This window comes from Bufo bufo, chromosome 1, assembly GCF_905171765.1.
Source record: "Bufo bufo chromosome 1, aBufBuf1.1, whole genome shotgun sequence".
NCBI classification, from domain to species: domain Eukaryota; kingdom Metazoa; phylum Chordata; class Amphibia; order Anura; family Bufonidae; genus Bufo; species Bufo bufo.
The window spans coordinates 787,578,853-787,602,272 of record NC_053389.1 but is presented as its reverse complement, the minus strand read 5'-3'; the positions used below and the strand labels follow the sequence as shown (position 1 = coordinate 787,602,272).

At 42.7% G+C, this 23,420-nt stretch overlaps 1 long non-coding RNA gene across 1 annotated transcript in view; it reads left to right on the top strand.

Moving 5' to 3' along the window:
• The first annotated feature begins 10,781 nt into the window (after positions 1–10,781).
• Positions 10,782–23,420, top strand: part of LOC120987243 — a 59,968-nt gene continuing 47,329 nt past the window's right edge. The window contains exon 1 of the long non-coding RNA XR_005775967.1: positions 10,782–10,976. This is a non-coding gene — a long non-coding RNA (uncharacterized LOC120987243). The remainder of the gene's footprint in view (positions 10,977–23,420) is intronic.

The following is a 23,420-nucleotide window of genomic DNA, read 5'->3' as shown; positions in this document are numbered from 1 at the left end:
AGTATTTCAGAAGAATATTTAATTAATTCAGATCTAGGATGTGTTATTTTTGTGTTCCCTTTATTTTTTTGAGCAGTGTATATAGCCAGAGGCAGTGTCACTTTTTGAGGCATAAGGGTTAAAAAATGGTCATCCTCCACCTAAATGGTTCTCATTATAAAGCCCAAATGTAGATCACAAGGTTGAGTCAGGTTTGTAGTAATTCACTTTTTTTTTGTTGCAAGATCCCCTTAAAGGGGTTGTGCCACAAAAAAGATTCTACATTTTCAAACCAGCACCTGGATCTAATTACTATTGTAATTGCATGTAATTAAAATTTTAGTATAGCCACTAAGCCTATTCAATAAAACGTATCTGTATAGCGCCACCTGCTGTTTGCTCTTTGTCTTATTTCTTGTCCACCTCACTAAGGTGGTCGCACACGCTCAGTTTAAATCTTGAACCAGTCACCAGCCATCTCTTCTGTTAAAAGCTTGGCATTTACAGGGAAAGAGCTGCAAGCTGTGATCAGGAGAGAGCAGCAGCAGAAAGAAAACATTCCCTGAGCAGTGATAGGAATTGCCTGCAGTAGAAAGGACACACGCCATGAGAAAGGAAGTGACTTTGTAGCTGCCAGCCTAAAATAAATCTAGCAGAGCAATAGGATCAATGAATGTGGAGATCTTTGGATCCATGCGAGGTACAGGGCCGGTTCTAGCTTTGTTAGAAAGTGTCATGTACTATGTGATGTCGGATTTTCATTTTTTACATCAATCATGTCACAACCCCTTTAAGACATCCTCACATCTGCTCTCCACCTTGCCAATAGTCACGCACCGTGCAGTCATTTTATTTATATTCTACAAAGCCAAGCATAAGAAACGGAAGCTATTGATACGATATTAGATCTCCGCGTCATGTTTTTCCTGACATTTTCACAAAGCCTTCCTTGCTGTTAATTAGTAGAACAAAGTATCTCCTTCATTCTGTTCATCTCCCGAGTGTAAATGTGAACTTTTCCAGACGATGGGAATTTTTTTTTATTTTTATCTGCGAGACTGTGGAATTTCTCATTTTCCGTCCTCTTCAAGAAAAAATATTTTGATTTCAGAAATCTCATTTTTTTTCACTGTAATCATAAAGTCCCTGCAGCGATTTTCAATTTTTAAAAAGCACTGCCTTTAAATAATTTAACTCCAGATATTTTACGCAGCTTGAAGTAGTTTTACACCAAAATCACAGACTAAAAGGCTTGAGACGAGGCACAATGTTAGATTAGCAGCATGGAGTGTTCTTCTGCCTCTGCACAGTAGGCTAGAGTAAAGGGAATGGGCACCGCTGGTAGAGACATGTCAAAACATAGGATTGGTATGGGTCCAGGTGCTCGGACCTCCCTGAGTTCTAGAATTTTAGGGCACATCATATTCTTAGCCCCTGGCCAGAATTTGATATCTTAGAGCTATGCTTTTGTGTTATCTGTTGATGTCTGTTTTAACGTGAACTCGAAGCTTTGAGAATAAAAAGGTTATGAAGGTTGCGATACAAATATCAAATATTGTGATTAAATGTATATATATATATATATATATATATATTAAAACAGGCAAATCACATACAGAGCAGTAAATGTAAATAATAATCAATCACCTGGACTGCACAACAATGGGGAAGCTCCTGTAGCACATGGCCGACAACCCATGGTAATAAAAGAGAGAGATAGCATCCCTTCTGGATGATGTTCTCATTACAGCTCAGTTCTTTTTCTTTGTGCACAAAGACCGTATATTATGGCAACAAGACTCAATTCTGTCATACCAAGACCACATATTATCATACTGTAACTGAATAAAAGGCACTATACAAAGAATAAATAACCAAAACAAAGACCAATAATACCACCATACGGTGACCATACAGATACTGGTTCAACAGAGGTGCCCTGCAGGTTGTTATCAGACTGCAAATCATACAATTGAACACAGTACTGATCCAACACAGGCAAAATAAACAGTTATATCCAGTGAATCCTAGGTGACATTTTATTTTATGTTGTTCTCTTTGCCTTTACATCTCCATCTGGTCCAGACCTCCATGAGGACTCCTTCCAGCCATGATATGTCTTTGCAGAATATAGTGCCCCAGTCATCCTTGCTTGCTTGCTTTCGAAGCATATTTTAACCTCTATAGCAAAACAATCTCACCAATCTGCTGCCCCCAATACTGCACCCATCCCATCCCCACAAAATGAAATATATGATGTAATAAGAATGAAATGTATTAGTATTTAGTTGGGGGAAAAGGACTGCAAAGTGGCATAAGCAGGAGACCCCATAACATTTCTATGATTTGGGCAAGATACAGATTAGAGATGAGCGAATCGAATCCCACAAAGTGGAATTGAATCCGAATTTCAGGATAAATTCAATTTGCCTCAAAGCCAAATTTCCTTGTGCTTCGTGTTCGAAGCGAATCGATTTAACCTGAAATAGTGTAAAAAACAAAAAGAATCATACTAACCTCCTCCATTTGCTTGCGACTGGCCGCCAGCCGCTATCTTAATTGAAGATCTCGGCCGAAATCCCGTGCACTGTGACTCATGATATCACCACGCCGGCCAGGCCACGCGAGATTTCGCTCCAGATCTTTAAGAAAGATGGAGGCGACTGGCCCGAGCAAAAGGAGGCGGTAAGTTTGATTTTATTTATTTTTTATGTTAATTTTACACTCAGATGCCGCAATCATGTATAAACGCGGCATCTGAGGGGTACAATGACCGGGGGCAGCGCTATTGCAGCTCCCTGTCATTGCACCCGCCACGTACAAAAAATGGGCTTCGTGACGAAGTAATTCGAATCAGCCGAATCGAGTTTTTCTAAAATTCACTCATCTCTAATACAGATGAAGGAAGTGCCCAATGAAAATTCAGTACATTACACTTTTTGCGTTGCCATTGCTTAGAAATGATTGGTGCACTATGATATCCCCGTACCACGGCAATATATATTATATAATGTGACACATCGGTCACAGTTAATCTGCATGTTATAATATATAGTACTGTAAGGTAAATAACGTACGGAATGTGCTTTCCATGCACTGTAGAACTGTTTTGTAGATATCAACTACAAGCCCGCCCTAAGTACTTATATTATTTTTAATATACATTTATGTGGCCACTGGTGGTAGCTTCCTGCTTGCTGAGCCACGGCCAAGCAAGGGCGATAGGAAGGAGGAAAATTATTGTCCTGATTGGATGGGTGAAGGAGCGGTCAGCAGGGAAAGTTTCAGTGTGTGTCCCACCCACCTGATCTTGTGGGCACCATTCAATACCCACTCATTCCAGGACCCAAAAGATCTGGAGAGAGGCGGTAGGTGGCATCAAAGAAAAGTACAATAATTATGGCACCTGTGGGTCCTGGCTGCCATAATGTGCCACCCTAGGGGCTGGACCTGTTCTAACATGCTGGCCACATTCTGCTCTCCTTGTGGGTGTTGCATAGAGAGTTGGAGCTTAGCTTTTACCCTGACAACTTTCAGTGGTTGCTTATGCAGAAATGTTGCAAGATCGTCCATTGGGTATGCAAAAAGGTTTTGGCAGCACTACTGATCCCATTTGGGACAATCATTAAAGATACCTTTAAAGGTGGTGGTGCACGCAGATGGGGATCCTGGCCAGTGGTCTCAACGTCTAGGTAAAATACAGTAATCCGCAGCACTCGCCAGTGTGGAAAATCAGAGTGGTGATTTATTCACAAATCAGCATCGTACAAGCGACGTTTCGACCTTCATCAGTCTTTCTCAAGCAAATGTCCATTGGTCATCCTACAATTTGCACACGCCCAAATTTTGCAGTCCTACCTGTGCATAACGTGTTGCAGCTATCACCCACATTTATAAAAGTCTCCCATTTAATTTTTTACTGCATAATACGTCTTGGTGAGCCAACAGCAGATTGATCAGACAAGGTCTCTCTTGTATAAAGGCTGTCTATAGGGTGAATGTCACTCGTTGGTTTAGTAAGATGTGACATTTTGTATATTTTGCACCATTTCAGTTATTAGGTGACAAATACATATACTCGATGTACTTTGCTCTGACAGGTCTGTATGAAGGAAAAGTTCATAGCCATCATGCTTGAAGAAACATTTCTCTGATGCTTTATATGTTACTGCTGCCCTTTATTACAACACTCACACCTTAGTGAAAGGTTTTTGTGGAAGGTGGTAATACACAACGCTATGGCAATTTACTGTGTGCCTCGGGATTCCACGCCATAGGCAGAATACAGGCTGCACATAAATATGGTGGCGATCACATCCTTCAAAACACATCAGATAACAGTGTGAACTAAACTATGCCATTCAGAGAAACACCCTAAAGCTTTTTCAGATCCGAAGATGTGTGGCTGCAAATTATTTAGTTATAGGCTGTGTTCGTACTTCTGAACTTTATGCATGATTATTTTTTTTATTAGGGAAAACTAGAAGTGGATCCTAGAAAGGAAAATTGATCCATATACGGTAAGTCAAATCCTAAATCCCATTCTAGTTTTGCTCAAGATCAAGAGATCCATGCAACTATGGCACCAAACTGCAACGAGTGAACCGAAGAACAGAAAATGATCTTCTGATCTGTTATGATGTGAAGAGATCGGAATGGTGAAGTCTATACAGTAATGTATGCCGGAGGAGTCGTTTGCTGTAAGCGAAATGTGCACGGACTTCCACATTAAAGTCGATGAGTTCAACCAAAACGAACGTTCGTTGGTTGAAATGCAACAGCAAATGATCGTTTATGGCTGACCGTTCACAGAGCATTATCATTTTAAAAGAAGTTTGGCGTGTTTAATATTTTTGTCCAATGGTCGGACGAAAGATCTTTCGTTCAAATCAAGACAGTGCTCGGTTTCATTTAACGCGTACGGGCAGTTTGAACAACTGTAATGGCCATTACGGACTAAGATGTGTATGGCTGTGTCTGTGAAACCAACGCTCACCAGATGTTTGTTTGTTCATCTGCTGTTCAACCAACATCTATCTGAAGTGTCTGGCCACCATAAGACTGTAGTACAAGACTTTCCATTTCAAGGACCCCTATAGTACTTTACATAGGATGAAGATCTATCATGTTCTTCGGTTGATACATTAGAACAGGAACCCCTTGGGCCATTTGCCTGATACCAGCAGTAATTCTTCCCTGATTATCTGTAACATGCCCAAAGCTGCAGGCGTGGTGAACAGATCCACACGCACTATTTTGAGAACCGCGTTAAGAGGCAGCTGGATTGAAGCACCCGCAGATGTAATCACAGCTTCAGAAATCCTGTCACAGCCTCGGCTTGTTGCACAAGACTTTATTGTTTAAGGAGACAAACAGAGAGAAAAATTATTATTCAGTGGCAACGGGAAGGAAGGAGATTTTTTTTCCTGCCTCCTCCCAAACAAAAGTCGTCTTGTGGGGGGGCCGGGGCACTCGGAGAACACAAAGGACATATGCTAATTTCAGTTCCTCAGTAGGCCAGCTCGCCATGTCAGGTAGCACACAGCGGTAGGTCTGGGGCTGCCAAATTTAGGTGCCTATGACTCACTGTTGTGCAAGAAAAGATTGGAAGTGACTGCAGGAAGCGCGTTTCAGTGTATTCAGTTTGTGCCGTAGATATAATGTGAGCACACCGAGAAATTCAGAGAATTTTCTGACATGAGAGGAAAAGGACTGAGGGGGAGGGAACACTGACAGCGAAAGTGGGGAACGTGGAAACTCAGCAGGTAAAAAAGCGAAGAGCTATAAATACTCTCATCCTCCACCGTCACTGCCCTTCTATTACAGAAGTTTGAAATGACTGCTATTGTGTTATTTAGGTGTCATTAAGTTCCTCACTTACCTAAAGTAAGAAGGTGATACCGACCTTCATGTGTATCCAGATACCGGCTAACGGTTGACATATTATAGGGCTGCTATGTGCCCCTGGAGACTGGGGCTAAAGATGAGCTGTTCAATGGGATGGGATGCTAACTGATGTATGATAGGTGTGGGTCTACCCCCTGAGACCCTCACCTATCAAGAAAACGCGGGTGTCATTCACCAATCAACGGAGACAGACTTCAATCGGGAGGTGGCTGTGTCTCACCACTGACGCTTATGTGATTAATGGAAAGAGCTAAAAGGCAGGTCCTCTCCATTATACTCTATGGTGAGTGTTGTCTCCATGCATCACTAAATGGAGGTCACCAACATCCCAGGTTCTCTTGATAGGTGAGGGTCCCATGGGATAGGGGCCATATCTATGTCCTTATGTAGTACTGCCATATAATCTATAGTGAGTATTGTCTCTATGCATCACTGAATGGAGGTCACCAATATCCCAGGTTCTCTTGAAAGGTGAGGGTCCCATGGAATAGGGGCCATATCTCTGTCCTTATGTAGTACTGCCATATAATCTATAGTTAGTGTTGTCTCCATGCATCACTGAATGGAGGTCACCAACATCCCAGGTTCTTTTGAAAAGGTGAGAGTCCCTGAGGTTTGACCCATATCTATCACCCGAGATTTACAACTTGAAGCTCTGGTACCCAATGCAAAATCTGTAAGAGGATCCTCACCTACCAGGTGCCATTAATCACAGCTTGTCATATGTAAAAGAGGGTCCCCAAGGCCCGGGCGCAACTGCACGCCCTGCCTAACATGCATTTATGGGATATCCCATAAGCACTCACCAGAGGATTTCAAGCTGCACCTCAATATGAAGAGATATAGGACTATGCATTAAAAAACCAAAACATTGGGGCAAATTTTTCAAAAGGGTGGTAATAAAGTCACTGTGCAAAAAAAGAACGTGTTGTACGATTGGGCACAAATTGTAATTTTTCAAGATAAGTAATACTTCTCTTCCTTATGCCACCTCATGATCATACACACTAGTATTTTTTGCAAAAGATGATAATAATTTTGCTGCATAGTGAGTTATTCGGCCATGCTCTTTTTTTGTGGTGTGTTGCTGAGCAGAGGAGGATTACAACCGATGCATTAATAAGGCAGATGTTATTCGCGTTTCGATTTCTGAATGTAACCCATTGTCTGCTTATCCACTGTCTGCAGCTAGCATCCGTCACCTTACGTACAGCTGGATGTATTAATACATGACTGAAGAAACAGGGCAGGAAGACATATAGACCAAGCAATTTATTCATTATGGTTGGATCAATGTAAGGCTTGGGGCTTGCCGATCGATCCCCTGGCATCCTGCGCTGTATGCCCGCATGCTGGGAAGGTTGTAAAAGGCATAAACAGCCTGGAGAGCCTCATTCACTCTGAGGGAGCAGCATACATGGGGGTGAGATCTATGAAACAATTTAGTTGTTAAAATCAGGAGAATAGACAAATACTTTAATAAACAGACAATTATATATATATATATATATATATATATAGAGAATAGAAGATCAAGCGCAGTATCACAAGGTCGTAATAGTCACATCTGTATCACCCCCGCAACACCTGGTCTCCCCGCCGTGCTATGGGGATGACCCTAGATTACCGTAAAGATCTCTGATCATCTAAACTCGGTTAAGAACTGCAGGGGGTAAAGGGGGTCAGAATTGGAAAGGCTGGTGCTTCGGCCATAGTACGAACCATAAAATACAAAAATAGTTCCAATAGATGTGTCCTGATGAGAACACATGAGCACGTGTGGACAGGAATAGAGGCCAAGAGTATTTCCTCATATTAATAACCACTCAAAACAAAGTCTGCAGATAGTACTGCCAAATATTGCTCTCTTCAAGGAGAAATACTTTAAAACCATGGGATAGGTGCCGTATCTCTGGCCGTAGGTAGTACCGCCAAATATTGCGAATCATTTGGAAACCATCGGGGAGGTGCCATATTCACGATGATGTCATCTTAGTTTGCTGATGTCATATCCTGGGATAGTCCATGGCACCTACCCCAGGTTTTAAAGTGATTGTCCTTAAATTAGGCAGTGCTAGCATCAGCATTGCTGAGACCCAGCTACTGTATAAAAATAATAGGCCTGTCTTCTCCTAATCCCTACCGATTATACTAAAGGTGGGGCTTCTCAAAGAGCTTGGCTTGTCGGACGTGCAGCAGATAATGGTGAATGTGAGAAAACTAATTGGAATGCCTTCTGTCTTGGCCCACCTGAGGAAATCAAAATCCACAAGAAATGACCCTAGAACAAGGGACAAGGGCAAATAGGGGCCATTATTGTACCAGAACCTAGCTCCATCAGAGGATCCTCATGCACTGTGTTGGGCAAGTCCTCAGGTTCTCCAGATCTCATGGCTGGACTCTAAGGTACAGATATAGCAAACATGAAATTGATACTAAAAGGGGTTGTCCTATAAAAAAATATTATACACTTTAAAACTACGCACTGTTCTATTAGAGGCAAGCTGTTCTGTTACGCAAAATATGGAATGCCCACGGACATCATCCGTAATTTTGGCGGATCCGTTTTTGCGGACCGCAAAATACATATGGTCATGTGCATGAGGCCTTAGTGTAAATTTTGCTGCAACAGTGTATTTAACAGGTTGAGCATCAAGTTAAAAGGGTTATCCAATACTATAAAAATGCTCCCCCATATGCCGGGCCCATCACAGGGAATATACTTACCCCGCTCCTGGTCCCTGCATCGCCGCTGCTTCTTCTCCCAGTGCGCGGATGAAAACATCCAGTGTCAGGGTGGGGAGCAGCCAACGGCAGGCGGGGACGAGCCTCCATAGCATTGCGGGTGCTGCTAGGGAGGCTCGTCCCCGCCTGCCATTGGCTGCTCCCCTGCGACACCGGATGTTTTCATACATGCACGGGGAGAAGCAGCAGCGGCGGTGCGGGGACCAGGAGCGGCGCAGGGAGTGAGGAACCAGGTAAGTATATTCACTGTGAGGGGCCCGGCACATGGGGGACATTTTTATAGTATTGGATGACCCCTTTAACGTTTACTCCGTCTGTAATTTCCTGCTAATCCACCATGGCCCTATTTTTGTTGCGCTGTAGACTAGTGGCATTTCCAGACCATTAGATGCCAGATTAAATGAATTTAACTGCATCATACTCATCCCTCTTTTGACATTTCGTCCACAGTAACATATGCTATAGTGGTGTCGGAAGAAAATATATGCATTTGGTATCCCACTTAACATGATGGAGGAATCTGCATAATCAATGTATGATATAAATAGAGATAATTACCTCCCCTGCCGGTAAGAGCACTTATAGCTGGTAATCCGTATAACTAGAAAAACATCCTGCTTTGCTGTAAATACTTGGATTATGGTTCTGCCTGGTACCTTGATATCTTACATAACTGTCAACTTGCCAGCGGCTGCAATAAATACTTCTGCATACAATTAATAGAATCCATACTGATGATTTCCAGATATCCAGCAGTAACATGATCTCATATTACCACCACTAGTAATATCTAAAGAGAGAGGGGGCACAAATTTCACAGTCTCTTTACCCTGGCAGGAGTTTTCTCCAGCGTTATTTGTTGTCTCCTACTGAGAAATACATTTTGTACGACGAATTACCGAAAAAGGTAAGGGAAATTTACACTCTGAGAACATGTCTAGTTTTTGTGGTCTTGAAGGCCATTCAGCCATTTAAACGAAGAAATAAATAGAATATCTTATGTAATATCATAATGGTCCTTCTTTCTGGTCGCTGGCTGTGGAGCCTTATGCCGGGTTGCTATATTGTTCACCACCAATGATGTGACTGTACATAGACTGACAAAAGTTATTATGGGTCGGTGTCTGGTCCTGGAGGTCACTGTCCCTAGTAGAAGACTCCGGCTCATTAATATCTATGGCCCACAGTCAGTGGCGGAAAGGATCCAGTTATTTAATGAGGTTAAGCAGTATCTTTTTACCTCTGTCCCAGTGGTGTTGGCTGGAGATTTCAAAGTCACTAGGACATCGGGAGACAGATCCTCCGACCGAGCAGTGACCAGGGACTCCAAGGTCCTAAATAGCATGATCCAGCAAGCAGGCCTCAACGATGTGTTCACACAGGATGGTAGGAAGCCAAAATTTACATATTCCTGTGCTGACAGAAGTAGTCGCATTGATAAGGCTTTTGTAAACTCTACAGAAGTGGTTAGTGGGATGTGTGAGAAGGTCGTCCCTTTCTCTGATCACTTGGCCTTGTCTTTCAGCTTAGGAGCCACTTAGCGTGTTGATGTTGGTAGGGGGCTAAGGAGTCTTAACTCTAGTCTCCTGGAGGATCCTCATGCCGAGGTTTGTGTCCACTCTCTTTTTCAGCAACAACTAGAGAGAGTGGACTTTTATGATAACATGGCTGACTCGTGGAAGGACATCAAGGATGAGATCAGATTCCTCTTAAGGAGACTGTCATTTAGAAAAGGGAAGAGTAAGTATAGCCAGTATTTCAAATTGCGGAAAGAATTGGAGTCACTGTATTCGGCAGATGGGCGGGACCAGCAAAAGATAAAACGGCTGAAATCTGAAATAAGGCAGTATCAGTACAGCAGGTACATCTCCCTGGTTCTTCAGCGGGATTATGGGACCTTAGGGTCACCTGATCCCTTTGAAAACTGCCGGGAGCGTGTGGCGAACAAAGTGGTCACAGGTCTCACTGACTCCCAGGGCGTTTTACAGGAATCTCGGGAGGGTATCCTGGGGGTGGTCAGATCCTACTATACTGACTTATTTCAGAGGAAGGCGCTTTGGATAAAGATAAGATGACTCAATTCTTGGAAGCAACTCCAGGACCTAATACTAATTATGTGGACTTTTCTCCTTTAACAGCAGAATTGACGGTGGAGGAGGTTAAAGTGGCCATTGATAAATGACATCTAAAGAAGGCACCAGATCCTGATGGTATTACCGCAGAATTTTATAAGAAGTTCAGAAAGCACTTAGCTCCAATCCTCATGGACATGTACAAAAATTGTCTAGAAAATCACCTGATGCCTTCGTTCATGAGGGTGTCCTCATTAATTCTGCTGACTAAAGGTAAGGAGCCTAGCGACATCAAGAACTGGAGGCAATGTTGGCAGGCTGTCAGTTCGGCACAGTAAAAGGGTGGAACATCTCTGGAGCAGTCATCTCGATAAGGGAGATGTTTGAGAGATGTAAAGCTCTACGGTGTGGGAGATATGTTGTTGGTATTGACCAGGCTAAAGCTTTTGACAGAGTAGACCATGAGTATCTATGGGCCACTTTGTCAAAGAACGGTAATTTATTGATTGGCTAAAAACCTTGTATAGAGAGACTGAGATCTTTCCTCTGATCAATGGTTGGCAGGGTGACATGTTCAGAGTTGAGGCAGGAGTGAGACAGGGTTTCCCTTTGTCCATTATCCTGAACAACACTGTGAAAATATTTTATGAAGATTTTCGAGCTAAACTGTTTTCTTCCTTTTTAAGGTTGAACAGTAGAATTCATATGGCCCACCGCCAGTTAATTGAGGTGGTGAACACATACAAAAAAAATAAAAATTAAAAAATTTTTTTCAAGTGTATTTCCCTTATATTTTGATTCTGGGGACTTTAAAGAATATAGAAGGACTATAAAAAGGCGTCCAAGGTGTTTGCCGGAAAAAACGCATCAGAACCGCATGGAAACCGCATGGTGTCGGATGCGTTTTTTGTTGCATTGGAATCTCTAGACTTATGTCTATATGGGGATGAAAGGGTTTTTGCACCTTCAGCTGCAAAGCCTAATTAGAGCATGCTTTCATTTTAGAGTGTGATTGTGACTTTAAATGTGGTATGTTAAAACTTATTTTAACATTAATTTAGCATATATGTGTATTTATATATTAAAGGTATGTTAGCAATGGAATTTTATATAATATTGTGAGGATTCTGATAAATGAAAATAGAGGTACTGAGACAGAGTGGACTAAACAGTTAATCCACTCCAGGTTTTTGGAATACTTGATCCTAGTTTTGGGAATAGCCTATCCATTATATAAAGAAAGGACTTTTTGGGGGACTGATAGCTACTGAGGTAGGGGTAATGTGATACCCTGAAACGCGTGTAGCCTAGACAGGACCCCAGAAATTTGGACCACTTGGGAAGCTGGAGAACTGACTGGATTATCGCTAAGAAGGAATCGTCTGTCATACGAATGGCTTATGTGGAATATAACCTGTAAGACCTGAGTCCATGGAGAAGGCCTGAATACATGTGCCAAACAATTGCCAGTGTGTGAATTTATTGATGAACTATCGGTCTACTTACTTAGAGGACTACATTATTTCCTTCGTTGACCTATCAAGGGAGACGGTAAGACCGTTCGATTTTATCCAGCTACTTTAATTCGTATGACTCCTAGTCCAGTGGGACGCTACTGGTGGATGTCATAAGCGGGACGCCGCTTAAAGTTTGTTCATTTGATCGCGTATTAAGACTGTAGAATCTTTTGGATACCCCTGTCTATTTAATCGAATTGGACAATATTAGAGGATACTGCTTATCGCTACCATTAACATACGAATATTTGGCTGAATATTCATACGAATATTTTATTATCGAGTATTCCATTTTATTCCTCGAATTTAATTACATTTTAGATCTCTGTTTCCAGTGGTTTTACAGGGTATTACTGCATGTTGTGTGTTATATATATTGATTTTTAGTGTTTATCATCACCGCCAATATATACTGTTGTTCATTGCTATTTTATTATATGCTATTAAATTTCAATTGATCCAGATATCCTGAGAGTGCCCAGTTATTCTTATTACATTTTTACTGTCTCTGGGAGTGGACAGGGTGAGTCCACCCGACTGAGTGCACCTCTTGGGGCAGTAGTTACTTTTGTGCGTTACATTAATTTTAATTTTTCTTACCACTGCTGTATGTGTTTGCCTTAGACCCGTTCATGAGGTCGCTGCAGGAGTGTGATTTTCAGGGGGTGCCGGTCCCCCACTGCCTGCCTCTGAGTGCCTGCCTCTGTTGCCTACGCAGAGGATGTGACGGTGGTGATATCTGAACCTCGTGAGGTGCAGATGTTGTCTGCAGCCATCAGAAGCTACTCTGAGGCCTCAGGGTCTCTGGTCAACCTTGAGAAGAGTCAAGCTTTCTGGACACTGAATTTTGATCCAGACTTTGATCTGCCACAATTCGCGAACCTCCACCTATATTAAGATCTTAAGGGTTGAATTCGGTAGGGACGATAACGCCAGGATAAATTGGGAGGAGAAGTTGTAAGCTGGAAATGCAAAGGTTCAGCGATGGAAGAACTGGAGGCTGACCTATAGAGAAAGGGTTACTATATTAAAAACTTACCTGGTTCCTGTCTTTTTATATGAGTCTGTCATTTTTTCTTTACCAGAATCTTTCTCGACTAGGCTCTTTAGCCTGTTCTTCCAGCTCCTACAGAGGAGAGAGGGTGGGCTGGATATGATAAATCCAAGGGTGTTCTTTGACTCCTTGTTCCTAAAAGTTAATTTTGGTTGCCTAGACTTGGAGAACAGCTCCCTGTGAGTGAACAGTGTCAGGGACTGGATATTGCCTTTTGCAGAGTCTTGGGTGCGAGGCGGCAGTCTCATGAGGTGTCGGTTGACTCATGGCTTCCTCCCCCAGTACCTGGAATATGGTCTTAGGTGTTTGAGAAACTGGAGGATTGATAAAGTGTGTATTGAGAGTAAGACCAGGAAAGAGCTGTACCTGACCATATGTAAGACTTTCTTTTATATACAGCCAGAATTAAAAGACTGTACAACGGTAACCTTGAAAGAAAGTCTAAGGTTTCTTAATGGAGTCAGGCTCCCCGCAATTATTTTTTATATAGCCTGGCTGTCCTTGCATGGGACGCTTTATGTTAAGGGGAATCTAAAACATCTGAGTGTGTCAGAGCGTAAGTGTCCCTTAGGATGTCAACAGGAGGAGACCATGGCACATTTTATATCTGAGTACAAGGAAGGGCAGAAAATATGGCAGGAAGTATCCTCTAGGTTAAAGATCCCAAGACTGCGGTGTCTTACATACCCAGATGTCATCTATGGGGTACCAACTAATATACCTGACATTGACAGGGGGACGATGTACCTTATTATAACAATCATTAAAATATCACTGGCATACCAGAACAAAAGTGTCCATACATAACGAGCCGTTCCATCACAGGCAAGTGGTGAACCTGATCATGTCAGAGCTGAGGTGGATAAAGAACTTAGAATGTAGGAAAAAGGAGAGAAACAGGATGTTATGGAAGAATGTACATGTGGTGGATGTGGACTTATCTTCATAATGTAATTGTGTTTATTGCTGATTTATTTATTTTCTTTCCCTTTAACAGCGATGGACTATTGTTAAGTTAAAGTTATTATCATTATTATTTATACTGTTGGATATGTATGATTTCTGGTAAATGACCATTGTTTCTAATAAAAGTGCCTCCTATATACTAGAATATAACTACTATAATACTAACTCCTACGTACAAGAATATAACTACTATAATACAACCTCCTACGTACAAGAATATAACTACTATAATACTGCCTCCTATGTACAAGAATATAACTACTATAATACTGCTCCTATGTACAAGAATATAACTACTATAATACTGCCTCCTATGTACAAGAATATAACTACTATAATACTGGTCCTATGTACAAGAATATAACTACTATAATACAGCTCCTATGTACAAGAATATAACTACTATAATACTGCCTCCTATGTACAAGAATATAACTACTATAATACAGCTCCTATGTACAAGAATATAACTACTATAATACTGCCTCCTATGTACAAGAATATAAGTACTATAATACTGCCTCCTATGTACAAGAATATAACTACTATAATACAGCTTCTATGTACAAGAATATAACTACTATATTACTGCTCCTATGTACAAGAATATAACTACTATAATACTGCCTCCTATGTACAAGAATATAACTACTATAATACTGCCTCCTATGTACAAGAATATAACTACTATAATACTGCTCCTATGTACAAGAATATAACTACTATAATACTGCCTCCTATGTACAAGAATAGAACTACTATAATACTAACTCCTACGTACAAGAATATAACTACTATAATACTGCTCCTATGTTCAAGAATATAACTACTATAATACTGCTCCTATGTACAAGAATATAACTACTATAATACTGCCTCCTATGTACAAGAATATAACTACGATAATACTGCTCCTATGTACAAGAATATAACTACTATAATACTGCTCCTATGTTCAAGAATATAACTACTATAATACTGCTCCTATGTACAAGAATATAACTACTATAGGGGGGCGGAGCTTGACCGGCTTCCTGACCGGCTGCATGTGAGGAGAGCTCTCCTCTTCTTTGCCTCACAAAGTGGTTTATTTCGCTTCTTAACTGCACAAATATGGGGAAAATCGGCAAATACCTGCCCAAAGAAAGTCCTGAACCCCTCAAGCAAGATCGGGGTCCCTCTGAGATGGAGAAATACTTTAACAAGCGGTCTGCAGCTCCAGTAACAGAGAGACCTAAGATGGCACCTCCTGACCCTGATGACAGCATGGAGGAGGCTGAGAGAGCAGACAGCCCGTCTAGTGAGAGCTCCCAGGGATCGCAGGCTGAAGCTGCTGAACCTATCTCAAAGAGGTTCTTGCAGCAGGCCCTCCTGTCAGTGATACAGCCGGTGATGCAGGAGCTCACTGAGATAAAGGAGGACATTAAGCACATCGGCCATAGAGTGGAGAGGCTTGAAGATACACAGGGGGCCATCCTGGATTACACCCGTGCGATTGGAGATAACAGCTCTGCTTACCTGTCTTCTCTGGATCATGCATATGCCCTGATTGAAGATCAGGAAAATAGAAGCAGGCGCAAGAATGTGCGCTTCAGAGGCTTGCCAGAAGCGGTGTCACATGAGGAGCTTCCTGCAGCAGCGGCAGCCATTTTCACATCCCTGCTGGGCCCTGAAGGTGCATCTGCAGTCACAATCGAGCGCATCCATCGCTCTCTGCGACCCAAACCCAAGGAGGGAGAACCCCCTCGTGATGTGGTCTGCGGTCTCTTGCGGTACGTAGATACCGCTGCGATTTTTAAAGCGACCAGAGAGAAGGGAGATCTAAAGCATGATGGAGCCAAGATTCTGCTCTTCCAGGATCTCGCGCCCTCAACCCTGAATAAAAGAAGAATCCTGCGGCCTGTCACCGAGATTCTGCGCCAGAGAAAGATCCCCTTTAAGTGGCTTTTTCCATTTGGCCTCACATTTTCCAGGGAAGGAAAGAGGTGCACGATCCGGACCCCCAGTGATCTGCCGGCGGCATGGGAGCTGCTCAACACCACGCCACAAGATATCCCATCATGGCTGCCCTCGGCGGACACTGGCGTCCCGCTCCCAGAACTCCCTGATAGTTCCAGATGGTCGAAGGTGCCAGCAAGAAAAGGAGCAAAGCAAAGAATTACCTGAACACTCTCCACAGGTTGTATGTGGGCTGTTTAGATTGCAAGCTCCTCAGTTAATGTTCAATATGTTATAGGAGCGCATTTAAGATGGAGGACGTCATTGCTCCCTATGGGGAGGGTGGAAGCTGCATTCACTTCATGTTGTTATGGGCGATTACCATAGAGGTTATATAAGTAATGCATTCTCTCAGGTTGTCAGTCAGTAGGTGCACACAGTATATTGTGATTCCCTGATATGTATAGCCAGATTCTTTCAGGCAGTTATAGGAGTGGCTATGTTCACACATGTATACTAATCTCAGCACACTTTGTGGGGGTGGGGAACCCTGATTTGTGGCCAGGAGCAGTACTGTCTGACACTGAGTATGTCAGCCTGCTCCCACCTTGTCACCGGTGGTTCCTGTGCTCCCGCACGGAGTTCTCTTATTTCCTTTGAACCCCTTTTGCTTGCACGATTACATATTTTGCTTTTATTAACAAAATTCTGGCTAAAGGGATCAAAGGACCTTGTCCAAGACAAGGCGTTACCCTGTTTGTTCCCCCTGTTTCCCTGTCCATGCTCACGTATGTTATTATTTGCAAGCACATGTGTATATCACTACACTGATGGCTGCAGTTAACTGCACTACATTCAATGTACGGGGTTTTAATACCCCCCAAAAGCGCTCACAGGTGATCAGACTCCTAAAGAAGAGACGCACAGATGTCTGTTTTTTCCAAGAGTTACACCTTAAGCTCGGCCATGTTCCTAAACTCTCCCAGTCCTACTTTAGTCAGTGGTTCATCAGCTCTCATGCCAAGGCTTCCAGGGGCGCGGGGATTGCCATATCCAGGAGGGTTCCCTTCTCCCTTGTCTCATCCTTGACTGACCCAGAGGGACGCTTTATGTTCGTAAAAGGTAAAATTGGGACCGTGTTGGTAACACTGGCAAGTCTATACAGTCCTAACCGGGGTCAGGGCCTATGGTTGAAGACTACACTGTCTAAATTTACTTCCTTTGCAGAGGGCATTTGTTTAATAGGGGGGGATCTTAATGTGGCCTTAAACCCACTAGTAGACGCTTCAGATCATTCCTCACAGTTGACTCAAGCGGCTATTGGCAGGATTAATAAACATCTAGCAGGGGCCCATTTACTGGACACTTGGCGCCTGACTCATCCCACTGACTTAGACTACACATTCTTCTCAGCTGCGCACAAGGTCTATTCCAGGCTAGACTATATTTTCATCTCTGATTCTCACGCTGAACTGGTGAGTAACTCCACCATTGATCCTATGACAGTATCAGATCACGCTCCTGTCACGACATCCGTGGTGTTCTCTGAATTACCTCAGCAATCTCGACAATGGAGATTAAATGAGAGATATAGAAGCTAAACTACAGCATTTCTTTAGGGAGAACACCACGGATGACGTCTCTGTCACGACTGTCTGGGAGACGCATAAGGCGGTCATCAGAGGGGAGCTGATTGCCCTCGGTAGTCGGAAAAAGAAAGAAAGACAAAAAACATTTCATACATTACTAGAGAAGATCTCAGCTTTAGAATCTCTGCACAAAAAATCCAGAACTATAGAGGCCCAACAAGAACTGACACTGACTAGGAAAAAATTAAAAGATCACCTTAACTATCACCAGGCCAAATCCTACCAGTATGCCCAGTTCCGTTTTTATGCTCATGGAGACAAGGGGACGAGGCTTATGGCTTCGCTCCTTAAACAGAAAAAAGACGCTTCCTATATAGCTGGAATTAAAGATAAAGATGGCAGGCTGTTACATAAAACTTCAGATATTGCGAGAGAATTCCATAAGTTCTATAGTCAGCTTTATGGGCTCAAATGCCCAGATGAAGACACAGAAGCTAATATAGAGGAGGCTGCTGACAAGTTCTTGAGGAACCTCAATCTGCCCAAACTGGAGACCAAAGATAGGGAACAACTCCTTGCCCCAGTCACAATAGAAGAAATATCAAATATTCTGAGCTCCATGCCAATGGGGAAATGCCCTGGACCTGATGGGTTTTCTGTGGGGTATTATAAAAAACTATCATCTGTCCTAACCCCTCGTATGGCCACTTGGTGTAATTCCCTATTAAATGGTTCTGTTCTCCATAGGCAATCCCTGGAAGCGACGGTCACAATTCTCCCAAAAGCAGGTAAAGACCCTAACCAATGCGGCAGTTATAGGCCGATATCGCTTCTCAACGTAGACGTTAAAGTATGGGCAAAGTTGCTGGCTTCCCGCCTTGCTCCCCTTCTGCCGAAACTAATTCACCCGGACCAAGCCGGGTTTGTGCCTGGACGAGAGGGAAATCAGAACTCCTGTAGGGTTCTCTCAGCAATGCAATTAGCTAAGAAAGAGAAGGCCTCACTGGTCCTTTTGGGTGTGGATGCGGAAAAGGCCTTTGACAGGGTAAGCTGGAGCTACATGAGGAAAACCATACATAAACTTGGCGTTCCAGAGCAATTCCAAACTGCCATCATGTCCCTCTACCATGAACCTAGTGCACGTATAAGGGTAAATGGTACATTATCCCAATTGTTCCCGATTACAAATGGGACTCGTCAAGGCTGTCCTCTGTCACCTACACTATATGTCATGGTTATGGAGACATTATAGCAAGCTATAAGAGAACACCCCGGTATAAAGGGTCTCAAAATTAGGGATAGTTCTGTAGAATTTATAAATGCCGCTTATGCAGATGACCTTCTGGTTATGCTCACAAACCCTGTCGAGGCCTTCCCGCATCTTATATCCCTTTTCGAATTATATGGGAGGATCTCTAACTTTAAAGTTAATTATACGAAGTCAGAGGCGATGAACGTCTCAGCGCCAAGCAAAATGATTTCCCCTTTAAAAGGCACAACCCCGTTTATCTGGCAGGGTTCTCATCTTTCCTACTTAGGAATTAAATTACCAGCAGATTTGGATCAAACTTTCAGTTTGAACTTTAAACCCCTCTTAAATGATGTACAGAAGCAGCTTCACTCGCTTAAAATCCCATATGTCTCTTGGATGGGTAGAAAGAACCTTCTGAAGGCCTTCATCATGCCCAGGCTCCTTTATGTAATGCAAATGTTGCCCGTTTTTATCCCTATGTCCTTCTTTTGCCAGGTCAGGAGGCTATTTAGAACGTTCCTTTGGGGTGGGAAATCCGCTAGATTGGCCCATAGCAGGCTGATACAGGGGAGGAGCACCGGGGGGTTTGGGTTACCAGACGCACACCTTTACTATCAGGCGATTCATTTAAAAAGATGGATTCAGCTACATGCCACTAAATACCAGACTTGGGGATGCGACTTAGAACTTGCCCAACTCTCATCTGTCCAGAGGGCGGGCCTATGGGGTCTTACTACTTCTAATCTTAGGTCGCAAGTTCTGCTTAGGGGAACCGCCTCAGTAATTCAACAGTTAAATGGCAAACTTAACCTTCTAAATAACCCCTCTCCCTATATGCCAGCGGACCTTCTTCCTTTCACTATACGGCCAAATACTAAACAAATAGCAACGACCTGGCATAGACTACGCAAGTTCACAACAGAGGAATTCCTAGGGGCGACCTCGGGTGACTTATCTGACCAACACCCATTACACAACCTTATAAAAAAGTGTAATTTTCTAGAACTGATTGAACTTAACTCAGTCTCCAGACCACTAATAGAGAGTAATAGACATAAACCTACACAGTCTTGGTTTGAGAAACTCTTAACATTTGAGTCTATCCCACGTAAACTGATTTCCCTGTGTTACTTGGCTTTGGTTACCCCCCGCTCCCCTGGAACACCGCAATACCTGAGGCATTGGGCTGCTGAACTTGAGGTGGATCTGAATGAGACTGACATTATGAGGATACATGCGCACTCCCACGGTTTCTCAAGGTGTACCAGGATACAGGAACACACATACAAAGTCCTCACCCAGTGGTATATGACTCCAAAGCAAATGTTTATCAGGGGTATGAGACAGGACGATAAATGCTGGAGGTGTTTGGAAGATACAGGTACTCTGTCTCACATCTTCTGGTCTTGTCCTAGGATCCGTCCATTCTGGGAAGGGGTCTTATCCACTATTCAGAAAATAACACATGTAGTTGTGGAGGTGCCCCCTACTCTTGTGCTCCTGTGGCTCCCGACTCCCTCTTTCTCTCCCTCAAAAAGATGCTTAACCACCCAATTACTCCAGGCGGCAAGGCTGCTCATCCCGCAGCACTGGTTGCGTACAGAACCCCCCACTGTGGAGGCATGGCTGAACAAGGTGGACCATATTTGTCGTATGGAGGAACTGGCGAGTTGGGAGGACAGGAATCACAACAAATATGTGAAGCTTTGGACACCCTGGCTCATGTTTAGGGATGACCCTCCGAACAGTTAGACGGCACACGGGTCTTCTAGTAGTGGTACATTATGAGCTCACGGGTAGAGGGTATATATGCGCATTAATGGTACGCGTTCTGGACCATGTCTGAGTCACTGACAAAATAATACCTGTGAATATGAATACATTCAATATGCACTTTAGATATCTAATATGCTGCATACGAACGAGTGTCATGGATGGATTGTTGTTTTTGGTTATTCCTCTTTATCCTTCCCTCCCTCCTATTCCTTGTCCCCATATCCCTCCCCTCCCCTTTTTCCTCTATTTCTGCGTCATTATGTTCACCAGTCATACTACAAGACCTTAATGTACTGGTAAGATGCATCTGTAACCTTTGCATAATACTTGTATAATGGGATATGATTATTCTGTCTATATGTGAAAAATGGGAAATTATTATTGTCCTGTTATTTATATACGGAATTCTGTTTAGGTCCATATCTACAGTCCTTCAAGCTGTTATGTATACTCAAGCAATGTACGATATCAACCACTTTGTATATGTCACTGCATAATGTTGTAGTATGTATTTTCGATATACTTTTCAATAAAAAGAGAATTTTCAAAGAATATAACTACTATAATACTGCCTCCTATGTACAAGAATATAACTACTATAATACTGCTCCTATGTACAAGAATATAACTACTATAATACTACCTCCTATGTACAAGAATATAACTACTATATTACTGCTCCTATGTACAAGAATATAACTACTATAATACTGCTCCTATGTACAAGAAAATAACTACTATAATACAACCTCCTACATATAAGAATATAACTACTATAATACTGCTCCTATGTTCAAGAATATAACTACTATAATACTGCTCCTATGTACAAGTATATAACTACTATAATACTGCTCCTATGTACAAGAATATAACTATTATAATACTGCTCCTATGTACAAGAATATAACTACTATAATACTGCTCCTATGTGCAAGAATATAACTACTATAATACTGCTCCTATGTTCAAGAATATAACTACTATAATACTGCTCCTATGTACAAGAATATAACTACTATAATACTGCTCCTATGTACAAGTATATAACTACTATAATACTGCTCCTATGTACAAGAATATAACTATTATAATACTGCTCCTATGTTCAAGAATTTAACTACTATAATACTGCTCCTATGTACAAGAATATATCTACTATAATACTGCCTCCTATGTACAAGTATATAACTACTATAATACTGCCTCCTATGTACAAGAATATAACTACTATAATACTGCTCCTATGTACAAGAATATAACTACTATAATACTGCCTCCTATGTACAAGAATATAACTACTATAATACTGCCTCCTATGTACAAGAATATAACTACTATAATACTGCTCCTATGTACAAGAATATAACTACTATAATACTGCTCCTATGTACAAGAATATAACTACTATAATACTGCTCCTATGTACAAGAATATAACTACTATAATACTGCTCCTATGTACAAGAATATAACTACTATAATACTGCTCCTATGTACAAGAATATAACTACTAAGGGGGGCGGAGCCTGGCTGTGTAGCTGAATGGCTGCTAGTTTCTGAGCTCCTCAACCTTGCCGGTGATTTAACCCCTATAATCAGCTTATAATGCCGCACAAATGGGCATAGTGGGTAAGGACAGACCCAAAGAACAAGTGGATTCTACCCCAGTTCGGTCCAGACAACCAGACATGGACCAATTTCTAAGAAAACAGCCGAAGCTCCAGTCGGCTGAAACACCTAAGATGGCGCCGGCCCCAGCTCCACTGTCTGACATGGAGGAGGATTCTGACGCCGGGAGCGCTTCTGATACTTCTACCTGCAAGTCAAGAAAGCAGGGAAGATCCTTCACCAAAGCGGCACTCCTTGAAGTGCTGAACTCAGCGTTGGCCCCCTATAAAAAAAGATCTTTCCGACATAAAGGAAGACCTCCGAAATATCGGGCACAGAGTTTCGGATCTTGAAAATTCGCATGAAGCAGCGATCAAGCGGGAAGAAAAATCGTATAATGCGATTCGTTCCCACACCGATTTATTGAATGAAGCGCTTCTTCGGATAGAAGATCAGGAGAATCGGAGTCGCAGGAGGAACCTGAGGATTCGCGGCCTCCCTGAATCTATCGCTAATGAAGCGCTTAACAAAGTGGCAGGTGAAATATTCGCAAGTCTGCTGGGTCCCGAAAGATCGCAACAGATTATAATCGAGCGCATACACCGCGCGCTTAGGCCTAAACCTAAAGCCACAGATCCTCCACGCGATGTAATCTGCGGCCTCCTCAGCTTCATCGACACTGCTGCGCTCATGAGAGCTAGCAGAGAAGCAGAGCATCTCCAGCATGAAGGTACGGCAGTTGCTTTCTTTCAAGATTTAGCTCCGTCCACGCGCATCCTTCGCCCTCTCCTGGATGCTCTTAAAGGGGCAGCCACTCCATTTAGGTGGCTTTAGCCCTTTGGCCTTGCGGTCCTGAAAAACGGCCGCCAGATCACGATCCGTTCACCAGCGGATCTACAGGCCAGTTGGTCCCAGCTGGGGCTGACCCCTATCGAGATCCCCTCGTGGATGCCAGCTGATCTGGAGGACCCACCTTTATCGCCACCCCAGGCGGCTGACTGGCGCCCCGTCCTTA